General features: G+C 44.4%; 1 long non-coding RNA gene across 1 annotated transcript; it reads left to right on the top strand.

Moving 5' to 3' along the window:
• Nucleotides 1-727: 727 nt before the first annotated feature.
• LOC128061718 (uncharacterized) lies at nucleotides 728-8,145 on the top strand. The gene is made up of 3 exons (XR_008200741.1): nucleotides 728-838; nucleotides 5,851-6,074; nucleotides 7,740-8,145. It is a non-coding gene; the product is annotated as an uncharacterized LOC128061718 (long non-coding RNA).
• Nucleotides 8,146-11,182: the final 3,037 nt, after the last annotated feature.

Here is an 11,182-nt window from a genome sequence, read left to right as displayed (position 1 = left end):
TTACTTTTAAAGGTAATTTTTAGGAGCGAGGTTACTGCTAACGGGCTCTTCTTCCTCTTCATTTTAATATTTACTTTTATTTGTTTGTCCTGGGTGTTAGTTTCTGCATGTGGGACCTAGTTTTTGAACCCATGCCGTCTGCGTTGGAAACTTGGTGTCTTAGCTAGTCAGCCACCAGAGAAGTTTCTAATGGGGTCTTCCTACGGCCTACTTAAAAAAAATTATTTATTTCGGTTGCACTGGGCACATGTTGCTGCCCAGGGGCTCTCTCTAGTTGTGGCGAGCGGGGGCTAGTCTGTTGCAGTGCCTGGGCTTCTCATTGTGGTGGCTTTTCTTGTTGCGGAGCACATACAGGCCAGAAGCATGGTGAAGGGTTAATGCAGCCACAGTAGGGTAGCGGAGATGTGCCTGCAAACGGGTCTCTCTGCTTGGGCTGAACGTGCTTGCAAACGAGGCGTTCTGCCAAGGAGACTGGACACAGCCTTGAGTTTAATGGTCCCTTGCAAACGAGGGAACATTCCCTTCCTTATCATTCCCTTCCTGTGATAAGGAGGAAGAAAGGGCTCTGGACAGACTCTGCAGTAAACCGGAATTTCACTCCCTTTTGCTGTACGATAACATTTATGCACATGTGCTATAATGAGAAGGCTTAGTCATACAGCCTGGAATTCTGCCCAGGGGGGCTATATAAAAGTAAACCGCAAGCTTGGTTGCTTGCGCAGTTCTTTTTCCTCCGGCCGGAGTTGTGTCTGTCTCTTGTGTGTCTTGTCTTTGTGTCATTTCACTCGCAATCTCCAACATCTGGCGCCCAACGTGGGGCTCGAGTGAAACCGAAAGGGTGAGTAACCCCGGGGGGATTTTAAATCCATAGCAGGGGAACTTTCAGAAAATCATGGGGAATTCCTCATCATCATTACGGACACAATACATGGAGTTGGTCAAAGGACTTCTCCACTCCATAGGCATTAAGGTCTCGACTAGTCGATTGAGTGAGCTCTTTCTCTTGGTGGAGCAATATTGTCATTGGTTTCAATATCAAACTAAGTTACAGTTAAATTTGAAGGAATGGAAAAAAAAAAGAATTGAGAAAGCAACATCAGAAGGGTAATGTGATCCCTTTGAAGTTATGGACTTTATGTAATGCTATAACACAGGCTTTGACTTTGCTATCTACTGATAATGTAACTAAATCTAATGCTTCAATGAAGCGAGAGGCAATTTATGAGGATGTGCCAAACGTTGGTGGGGTTTCTGCATTGCCTGAAGGTAAGGATACAAGTAAGCCTCCTTCTGGAAATGGTGAAACATCTGTTAGTTCGGAATCAGATTCGGAGGCTTCTTCGGTTTCGTCAGAGGAGGGCAAAGGGATTAAAGAAATGACCCATCTATTCCAGGAATGGTAGAAATCCCGTAAGGAGGAGAGGAAATCTGCGCCTTCTGCTCCTCCTTGTGCTTCTCTTTTCCCCACTGCGGTTGATCAGCCTGATGTGGGCAGGGAACATTGTCAGTTCACCTTTCCTTTGTCTATGCTTCATGATGATGACTTGCCTGCTCCCCCTGGTGGTTTTATCGATCCTCCACAACTGTTTCCCATCCAGAGACAGCAAGATGACAACGTGATAAATACTCAATACACTCCTTTGGAATATAAATTTTTTAAAGATCTTAAAGCTGCAGTGGCGCAATACGGTCCTCAATCTCCCTTTGTTTTGGCTATGCTGGAATCATTGGGAAAAGGCAAATTAATCATTCCCTTAGATTGGGAATCTATTGCCCAAGCTGTCTTGAAGGGTTCTCAATGGTTGCAGCTTCGTAGCTGGTGGGAAGAAGAAGCTAGAAAGCAGGCTCCGATTAATGAAGGACAGAATCCCTCTGGTCCTCTTGAGAACAAGTTAATGGGAGAGGGCCATTACCAGGCTGTAAGAGAACAGGCTCAATACTCTGATCAGGACTTAAAACAAGTCCGCCAGGTCTTTTTATGAGCATGGCGCTGTGTGGTGCCTACTGGCCACGCCCAGCCCTCCTTTGTTAAAACAATGCAAGGTCCCAATGAGCCATATACTGATTTTCTAGCAAGATTGAGGGTAACTGTGGAACGAGCTGTAGGGAGGGATGAAATTTCAGAGATATTATTACAAACTTTAGCATTTGAAAATGCAAATACTGAATGCAAACGTATACTGGGACCATTAAAAGAACAGGGTGCATCTATAGCTGAATATATCAGAGCCTGCTTGGGAATAGGAAGAACAGAGCATCAGGCTAATGTCTTTGCTACAGCCTTGGCCAAAGCTAAGAAACCACAAAAGGGAGGTAACTGCTTCCATTGTGGAAAACCTGGTCATATGAAAAGAGAATGTCAGAAATTAAAAGCTGATCAAGGTGCAATTCCTAAAGACAGATCTTTTGCTGGGAGGAATAAGACTCCTCCTGGACCTTGCTGTAGATGCGGGAAGGGGCTTCATTGGACTAATGAGTGCAAATCTAAAACAGACAAAATGGGCAACCCGATACCGGGAAACTATCCTGCGGGCCTAAGTCCTTGGGGCCCAGGAACAATACCGGGGACTTTTCCTCCCTGTCCTCCTGCTGTCCCGCCTACCCCAACCCTGTTCCCTCCCAACAACAGTTACCAGTCAATGCCTCATTAAAAGGACCTCAAATGATGATTTCAGACTCACGGTCTGCTACTTCAGGGAGTGCTGCTGCTGATTTGCCACTAGCTGAGAATGTTCTTTTGTCACCAGGAGGAGGCATTTTCAAATTAAAAACAAATGTATTCAGACCACTGCCTAAAGGCACCTTTGGCTTAATATTAGGCCGTAGCAGTGCGGCTTTGAGAGGTCTAATCATAATTCCTGGGGTAATAGACTCCGACTATGTTGGGGAAATTTTGATTATGGTTTCTACTTCTACCACGCTTTCATTGTTAGCTGGGGAGCATATTGCTCAAATACTTCTCCTACCTTATCATCCCTTTGTGGCTCTTCCTAATGAACGAACAGGAGGATTTGGAAGTACTGGGTGACATATATTTTGGGAAATGCTTATCAAAGATTCTTGCCCTGTTCTCTCCTTGATTATACAAGGAAAAAACTTTGAGGGACTAGTAGACACAGGGGCGGATGTTTCAGTCATTTCTTCTCAACAATGGCCCCAAGATTGGAAAAAAGAAAAAAGCCCTCTAATGCTGACGGGACTGGGCTCCATTGCAGATGTCTGGAAGAGTACCCATCCCTTGCAATGCCAATTCCATAATGGAAGATCAGTGTCTGTTACCTTTTATATTGTAAACATACCTATTAATATTTGGGGAAGAGATCTTCTCTCTCCTTTGGGGGCTTTTGTAACCATTCCACCGGAAAACTAGTAGCCACTGCTCAAATTCCTCGAGCACTCCCATTAAAATGGTTAACTAACACTCCAAAATGGGTTGAGCAGTGGCCATTACCACAAATGAAGCTCGAGGCGTTAGAACAATTAGTACAAAAACAGCTCCAACTTGGTCATATCGAGCCCTCTACCTCCCCCTGGAATTCTCTTGTTTTTTTAAAAAAAGAAATCTGGAAAATGGAGAATGTTAACCGATTTACAAGAGGTTAATAAATGTATTGAACCTATGGGAGCATTACAATTGGGACTCCCCTCTCCAGCTCTTATTCCTCAGAATTGGTCCTTAATGGTGCTAGATCTTAAAGACTGTTTTTTTGCCATTCCCCTACAATTGCAAGATAGAGATAAATTTGCTTTTACAGTTCCTGTTCTTAATCATGCTCAGCCTGTTAAGCGTTATCAATGGACAGTCTTACCACAGGGAATGACAAATAGTCCTACTTTATGTCAAGAATTCATAGCTCGCTCTTTACAATCCCTCTGTCAAGAATACCCCAATCATATTCTATATCATTATATGGATGATCTCCTATTAGCAGCTCCTAGTATTGCTGAATGTGATGAATTCTTTCTAAAAGCACAGGAGGCTTTAAGACTATACAATTTGCAAATAGCCCCAGAAAAAACTCGAAAAGACTTTCCTATTTCATATTTAGGGACGGTATTGGAACAACATAGAATAAAGCCCCAAAAGTTGCAAATCAGAGGAGACCACCTCAAAACCTTAAATGATTTTCAGAAGTTATTGGGAGATATCAATTGGCTACGCCCGGTACTTGGGATTCCTACTTATCAATTACGACATTTGTTTTCTACTTTAGAGGGAGATACAGCTCTGGATAGCCCCCGAACTTTAACCCCATTGGCTTTACAGGAACTTCAATTTGTTGAGCAACGACTAAATGACGGCTTTTTGACTTACTTACATGCGTCTCAACTTATTTCGTTTATAATATTTCATACCCCTTATTCTCCATCTGGTGTAATTGCTCAAGAAAAAGGATTAATAGAATGGGTTTTCTTACCTAACAGCTTTTCCAAAAAATTGACTGCATATATGGATAAATTAGCCTTCCTTATACAGAAAGGTCGCCATCGTATTTTACAGTTGTCAGGATATGAACCACACCAGATTGTTACTCAGTTAACAACTACTCAAATATCTCGATGTTTACAATGTAATGAAAACTGGCAAATTTCTCTTGCCTCATTTCCTGGTTCATTTTCTAATCACTATCCGTCATCTAAATTGATTGATTTTCTCTGGACTAACTCTATGATATCTCAATCCCCAATTTCAGATGTTCCAGTTAAGGGACCCACTATTTTTACAGATACAAATAAAAATACTGCTGGATATTGGACCCCGGAAAGTTCTAAGTTTCTCCCCCACTCATTTTCTTCTGTACAGCCCGCTGAGTTGTGGGCTATCTATTTAGTTTTGCAAGATTTTCCTCAAATTCCTATTAACATTGTTTCAGATTCTCGATATGCTGTTCTCTCTTGCCTACAGCTTCCCCATGTCTCCCTTCCACTGACCCTTAAAACAGCTATTGATAAATTGTTTTACCAAGTACAACAATTGCTCTTGCAGCGTTCAGAATTAATTTTCTTTACTCACATCCTTGCACATTCCGCCCTTCCTGGACCCTTATCATTCGGAAATGCTACAATTGATGCCTTACTTTATCCTATAGAAGCAGCAAAACAAGAACATCTCTTAGAGCATACCAATTCCAAAGGGTTACAAAAATCTCATGCTATTACTCGAAAACAAGCTCAAAATATTGTTCGTTCTTGTTCCATATGTGCACCCTTTGCTTTACTGTTTACCTCACCAGGTGTCAACGTAAGAGGACAACAAGCAAATCAGATATGGCAAATGGATGTAATTTACATTTCTTCTTTCGAACAACAAAAATATGTACATCATACTATAGATACGTGCACACATTTTCAATGGGCCACTGCATTACATTCTGAAAAGGCTGACGCTGTTATTACTCATTTGTTATCTTGTTTTGCAGTTATGGTATTACCAATTGAATTTAAAACTGATAATGCACCTGCTTACCAATCCAAAAAATTAGCTCACTTTTTACCTCAATACCGTATAACTCATACTTTTGGTATTCCTAATAATAGTCAAGGGCAAGCTATCATTGAAAGAGCTAATCATACCTTACGTGAATATCTTGAAAAAATAAAAAAGGGGGAACAAGAGAGATTTATGAAACCTAAAGACATTTTGAATAAAACCTTACTTACCCTAAATTTTTTGAATATTTGGAGCAAGGGAAATCTATCAGCAGCAGAGTTGCATTTTCAAGGGAAAGAAGAGGATAAGAAGATCTTGAATACGCCTGTTTTGTATAAAGAGAAAGAGAAAGGTTGGATCCCAGCATCCTTAATATATTTGGGACGAGGGTATGCTTTCATTTCTGTTAATAATTACAGGTTTTGGACCCCAGCAAGATTGATCAAAATCAACAATGGCTGATCCCTTTGAAGAGCTTACTATGCAGAGAAGCTTTACTTTCCGTACAAGGGAAGCAACACCTCCTACATGGGGTCAAATGAAGAGGTTGACCCAGGAAGCAAAGAAGACATTAATGAAGGCGGGGCAACCTCTGAATCCTACCAATCTTTTGCTTGCCATGATGGCGGTGGTGACATGTCAGGTAATTGGTGTATTGGCAAGTAATCATACATATTGGGCATATATACCTAATCCCCTTAGTATATACCTAATCCCCATTAGTAAGAGTAGTTTCCTGGGGGGGAGCCAAAAGTGCAGGTATGCACTAATGAGACTGCCTTCTTTCCCCCACCAGCTTGCGGGGGAATAGAACAACTATCTCATCATAAACAACAATATAATATTAGTAATTTGACCATTGCAGTGGAAGGTGTTCCTTTGTGTATAGGAGGACACCCCTTTTGTCTGTCCACCAAGGAACATTCTCATCTTTCCTATAATACATGGGGGGTAAAGTATAATAATTACCATTTTGCTACTTTTACTGTGCTTGTTTCCACCAGGGGCTTTAACACCTCGACAGAACCGATAGACATTCATAATGGAATACATATGTCACTATGTCCTGTTAACTTTTTTGCTCCTTCTCTAGAATCTCTGGAGTGGGAACGTTGCCGAGGTCATCCACCCTTTAAAGTCATGAATTATTCTGGGTCTATCATTGTAGATTGGAGTCCAGATCATGGGCAATTCTTAGAAAAATGGTCGAATAAATCTCTTAGGTGGCATCGTGCAAATAGCACTTTGATGGGCAATGGTAATGAAACAGTTAACTGGCAGCAATTTGCACTTGTCCCTCCTCAATTACAATTGCAGGGATATCCACACATTCAAGGGGATATTTGGAAACTATGGGCAGTTTCTGGTAATCTCACTATCTGGTCAGGAAACTATACTTTGGATAGTGGCAACTCTTCGGGTCCATTTCATGTTAATTTACACGTTAATAAATCTTATTCCGCAATGGCATGTGTAAAATATCCTTTTGCATTGTTATATGGGAATTGGACCTGGAATGATGCTGTGGGGTCTGTGTCATGTGATTATTGTAATCTAACTCAATGTGTAAGTCAGTCTTGGTGGAAAGAATTTGAAAGACAAGCCCGTAACTCCAATTTTTCGTTAGTAGTTGTTAAAGCTCGGACAGCAGTATGGTTGCCTATAAATCTGACTAGGCCATGGTCAGATTCTTTTGCTGTTTCTCATCTAGTAACCGCTGTACAGACTTTGCCACACCGATCTTGACGTATGCTTGGTGTGGTCATTGCTTCGATTCTAGCAGTTGCATCAGTAACTGCAACAGCGGCGATGGCAGGCCTCGCATTACACCGAGGAATTCAAACAGCTGATTTTGTTCGGGACTGGCATAAAGACTCTCATTTGTTATGGCAACAACAGCGAGATTTGGATGCACAACTTGTTACCGACGTGCTCAATCTTCAACACACCGTTTCCTGGCTTGGAGATCAATTAGCTGTTTTATCTACACGAAGTGTGTTGAAATGTGATTGGAATTCTTCTCAGTTTTGTATAACACCTGTACCATTTAACATGAGTGAAGGATGGGATAAAGTAAAACGATCCTCGACTGGGCATCAAAATCTCACTACGGAGATTATGGACCTGGAACGACAAATTTTGTCTACTTTTAGCAGGACTTTACCTGACATTACGGGGTCTGATTTGCTGAAAAGTCTTCAAGAGGGAATGAATAACTTAAATCCATTAGGGCATGTATCCTCACTAATTGGGACTACCTTTAGGAACACTGTGTTTATATTACTTTTATGTTGTGTTGCTTTTCTAGTCTTCCAGCGATGGCGGAAAGGGAAACAACTAAAGCGCAAAGCAGAGAAGATCCAGACCATGCTACAATTTATAAAAGCAAATAAAAAAGGGGGAGATGAAGGGTTAATGCAGCCACAATAGGGTAGTGGAGATGTGCCTGCAAACGGGTCTCTCTGCTTGGGCTGAACGTGCTTGCAAACGAGGCGTTCTGCCAAGGAGACTGGACACAGCCTTGAGTTTAATGGTCCCTTGCAAACGAGGGAACATTCCCTTCCTTATCATTCCCTTCCTGTGATGAGGAAGAAAGGGCTCTGGACAGACTCTGCAGTAAACCGGAATTTCACTCCCTTTTGCTGTACGATAACATTTATGCACATGTGCTATACTGAGAAGGCTTAGTCATACAGCCTGGAATTCTGCCCAGGGGGGCTATATAAAAGTAAACCGCAAGCTTGGTTGCTTGCGCAGTTCTTTTTCCTCCGGCCGGAGTTGTGTCTGTGTCTTGTGTGTCTTGTCTTTGTGTCAATTCACTCGCAATCTCCAACACATGGGTTCCAGTAGTTGAGTGCATGGTTTTTAGCTGCTCTGTGGCGGGCAGAATCTGTCTGGACTGGGGATCAAACACATGCCCCAGCATTGGCAGGTGGATTATTATCCACTGTACCACTAGGGAAGTCCAAGGCCTATTCTTGTCAGACTTTCATATATTTTGCTTCATATTGTTTTAAAATTAATAGTTTCTCCTTTAGATCTTGGCCAGAGGGTCAGTTAATGGATGGTGGTATCTGCCTACCTCTGGTGTCTACAGACAGGGTTTGGGCCATGAGGTGCAAGGGAAGGGTGTTCCTTGGGATCCTCCAGAAGGTATGACTGGAGGAAAGGCCTGGACAGCCCAGGGGTTGGTCAGGGGCCTGGGCCTAAAATGCAAAAAAGAAAGCAAAAGTGAAGTTCTCTTAACATCTGTATCTCGGAGCAGAATATGACACCTTCATCATTCCTGAAAGTGAGTATTCAGGACACTGAACAAAGTTTATGGGGTAGATTTTCCTACTTAGCACACAACTCTGAGATGCTTTATGACTGCCCAGCAGCACCGGTTGTTGCTGGTCAGTGAGTTACTTGTAGTCAAATAATTTCAAAAGCAATTGTATGAAAAGTAGCAAAAACTTTATAGCCGAGTCTTTCTTACATTTTATCTGAGACAGTTCATTTTAACAATTCTGAAATGATGTCGGAGTGCCAAGTCACCTTCCCCTCTTGGGCTGGCCACTCTAGCACAGAGGACAGTGTTACCCAGGCCTTCGACCATTGCTGGAGGAAGTCTTTGCTCCATGGTCACACTTCCAGAGTTTGTATCCTGCCCCCCTTTCTTTGTCCTGTTTATGACTTTTCACCTAAACAAAGCAAAAAAACAGCCAGTTATTTTACCAGAAAGTCACGTTTGTTTCCCTTGTGGCTCAGCTGTTAAAGAATCCACCTGCAATGTGGGATACCTGGGTTCGATCCCTGGGTTGGGAAGATCCCCTGGAGAAGGGAAAGGCTACCCACTCCAATATTCCGGCCTGGAGAATTCCATGGACTGTATAGTCCGTGGGGTCGCAAAGAGTTGGACAGGACTGAGCGACTTTCACTTTCTTTCAGGTTTGTTTGGCAGCAGTAAAGAATTATAACTCAGGACATGCAACTGTGATAACCACATGCAAGTCTGGTAAAGCAAAGAGGACATTCTTTTATAGAGGAGGAAGGGAAGTTGTTATAAACAAGAAGTCCATTAGAGGAAACATTGGAGTTTAAGTAAGGTGGCTTCTCATTGGCTGAGCTGTTGCCAGGCGGGGAGATCCGCCTGGTGGTGGTGGTGAGGTGGCTGCTCTGGTCACAGGTGCAGGACTCCCCTCCTCTCTGGTTCTGCGTGGACACTGGGGGTACATGCCTGAGGACTTCCACCTTGTGGCCTCCCAACTCCATTTTAGTTGAGGTGTCCCTTGATTAATTTTCAGATAATTCTTCTCTAAATGTTTGCAGGAGACGTGGCTTTGCTGCCTGTGAAAGGCTGTGTGTGACTTCCAGTATCAGAGAAGCCACAGCAAGGGTCTGAGTGGTTTTACCGACGTTTGCTGGATTTTCGACTTGTTCAAGAAGTAGAATTTGGGGTAAAAGACAGTAGACCGACCAGGATTCTTCACACCCTTGTCAGGTCAAATATGGCCGTTTCAGCCTGTTTGCTTATTTGCAAGTTAGATACAATACCTGTTAAGAAGTTGTTATGAAGGAGCCCTAGCCGACCCCCTGCCCTGGCCCCACTCCCTGAAACTCCTGCACAGCCCCTTCCCCCGCATCCCCCATGGCATGCTGGTGTCTGCTGGGCCTTCTCAGTCCTTCCCCACTGCCAAGCCTGTGCCCTGCCCCCTCTCACAGGCTTGACCTACATCCATATCTTGGTCAGAAGTGATGGCTGCAGTCAGGTGGGCCCAGAGGAGCCCATGTTTCCAGGGAAACATGAGATAGCAGCAGATGTGGGCCTGGGCTCAGGAGCCCACAGGGTCCTGAGAACTGGGTCTGGATCCGTGGGTGGGAGAAAGGGTATGGGCCCCCCACCTTGAACCTCCTGACCCACTGCCAACACTGACTCGCATGATGTAGCTTCCAGAACTCCCATCCTGACCATAGCCCCTCCAGGCCCATTTTCTATCGCTGCACATTAGGCCTCAAGGTGTCTCTGTGTTGCACACCATCCATATTCGTTAGGCCTCACCACATCTTGGGGTGCTTCTGGGCACCTCTGCTGGCCTCCCCTAATTAGACATTCTGGAGGAGGGCAGGTGGAGTGGTCAGTAGTGAGGGGTCACCAGAGCTGCCAGGGCAGAAAAGGGCAGAGGCTCAGACCAGGGACAGGTGGCCCTTGGGCACCCAAGGCATTGGGATCTGAGCCTGTTCTAGGTGTCTGAGGGTGAGGGGATCCCAGGATGTAGTCCCCTGGGAAAGGATTTCACAGATCTTAAGTACAATCCCAAGTGTGTGGGCCTTCAGACCCAGCTAGTGGGTAGGGCCTGGAGGGGGAACCCCACCATCAGATGAGCCCACTGGGGTCTGCCTGGGCCTGGGCTGGGCCCCTGGCCACCCCAGGTCACTTGGCTGTAGGGAGTTGAGGCTTCCAGTACCTTCCTGGGTATTTCCTACTAGGCTCTCCTTGGGATGGCCAAGCAGCCCTTCTGGATGCTGCCCCTGGTCCTGTGGGTCCACTCACCTGCCATCCTGGCCATCACCTCAGCCAGTTGCTCCTAGGGAGCCAGGTTTCTGTCTATATGGGCACTGTGCCTTGCATATGGAGGTGGGGGCAGCCGTGGCTGCAGCTACTAGGGCCTCTGGCTCGTCCTGACTGGCAGATGGGAAAACAGGGACAGCACCACTTTGGCTGCCCTATGGGTACCCTTTCTACACGCCCAGTGGCATGACCCCTGCCCT

Source organism: Budorcas taxicolor, chromosome 16 (assembly GCF_023091745.1).
Source record: "Budorcas taxicolor isolate Tak-1 chromosome 16, Takin1.1, whole genome shotgun sequence".
NCBI lineage: Eukaryota > Metazoa > Chordata > Mammalia > Artiodactyla > Bovidae > Budorcas > Budorcas taxicolor.
The sequence above is the reverse complement of the archived record's forward strand: the minus strand, read 5'-3'. Positions and strand labels throughout refer to the sequence as shown.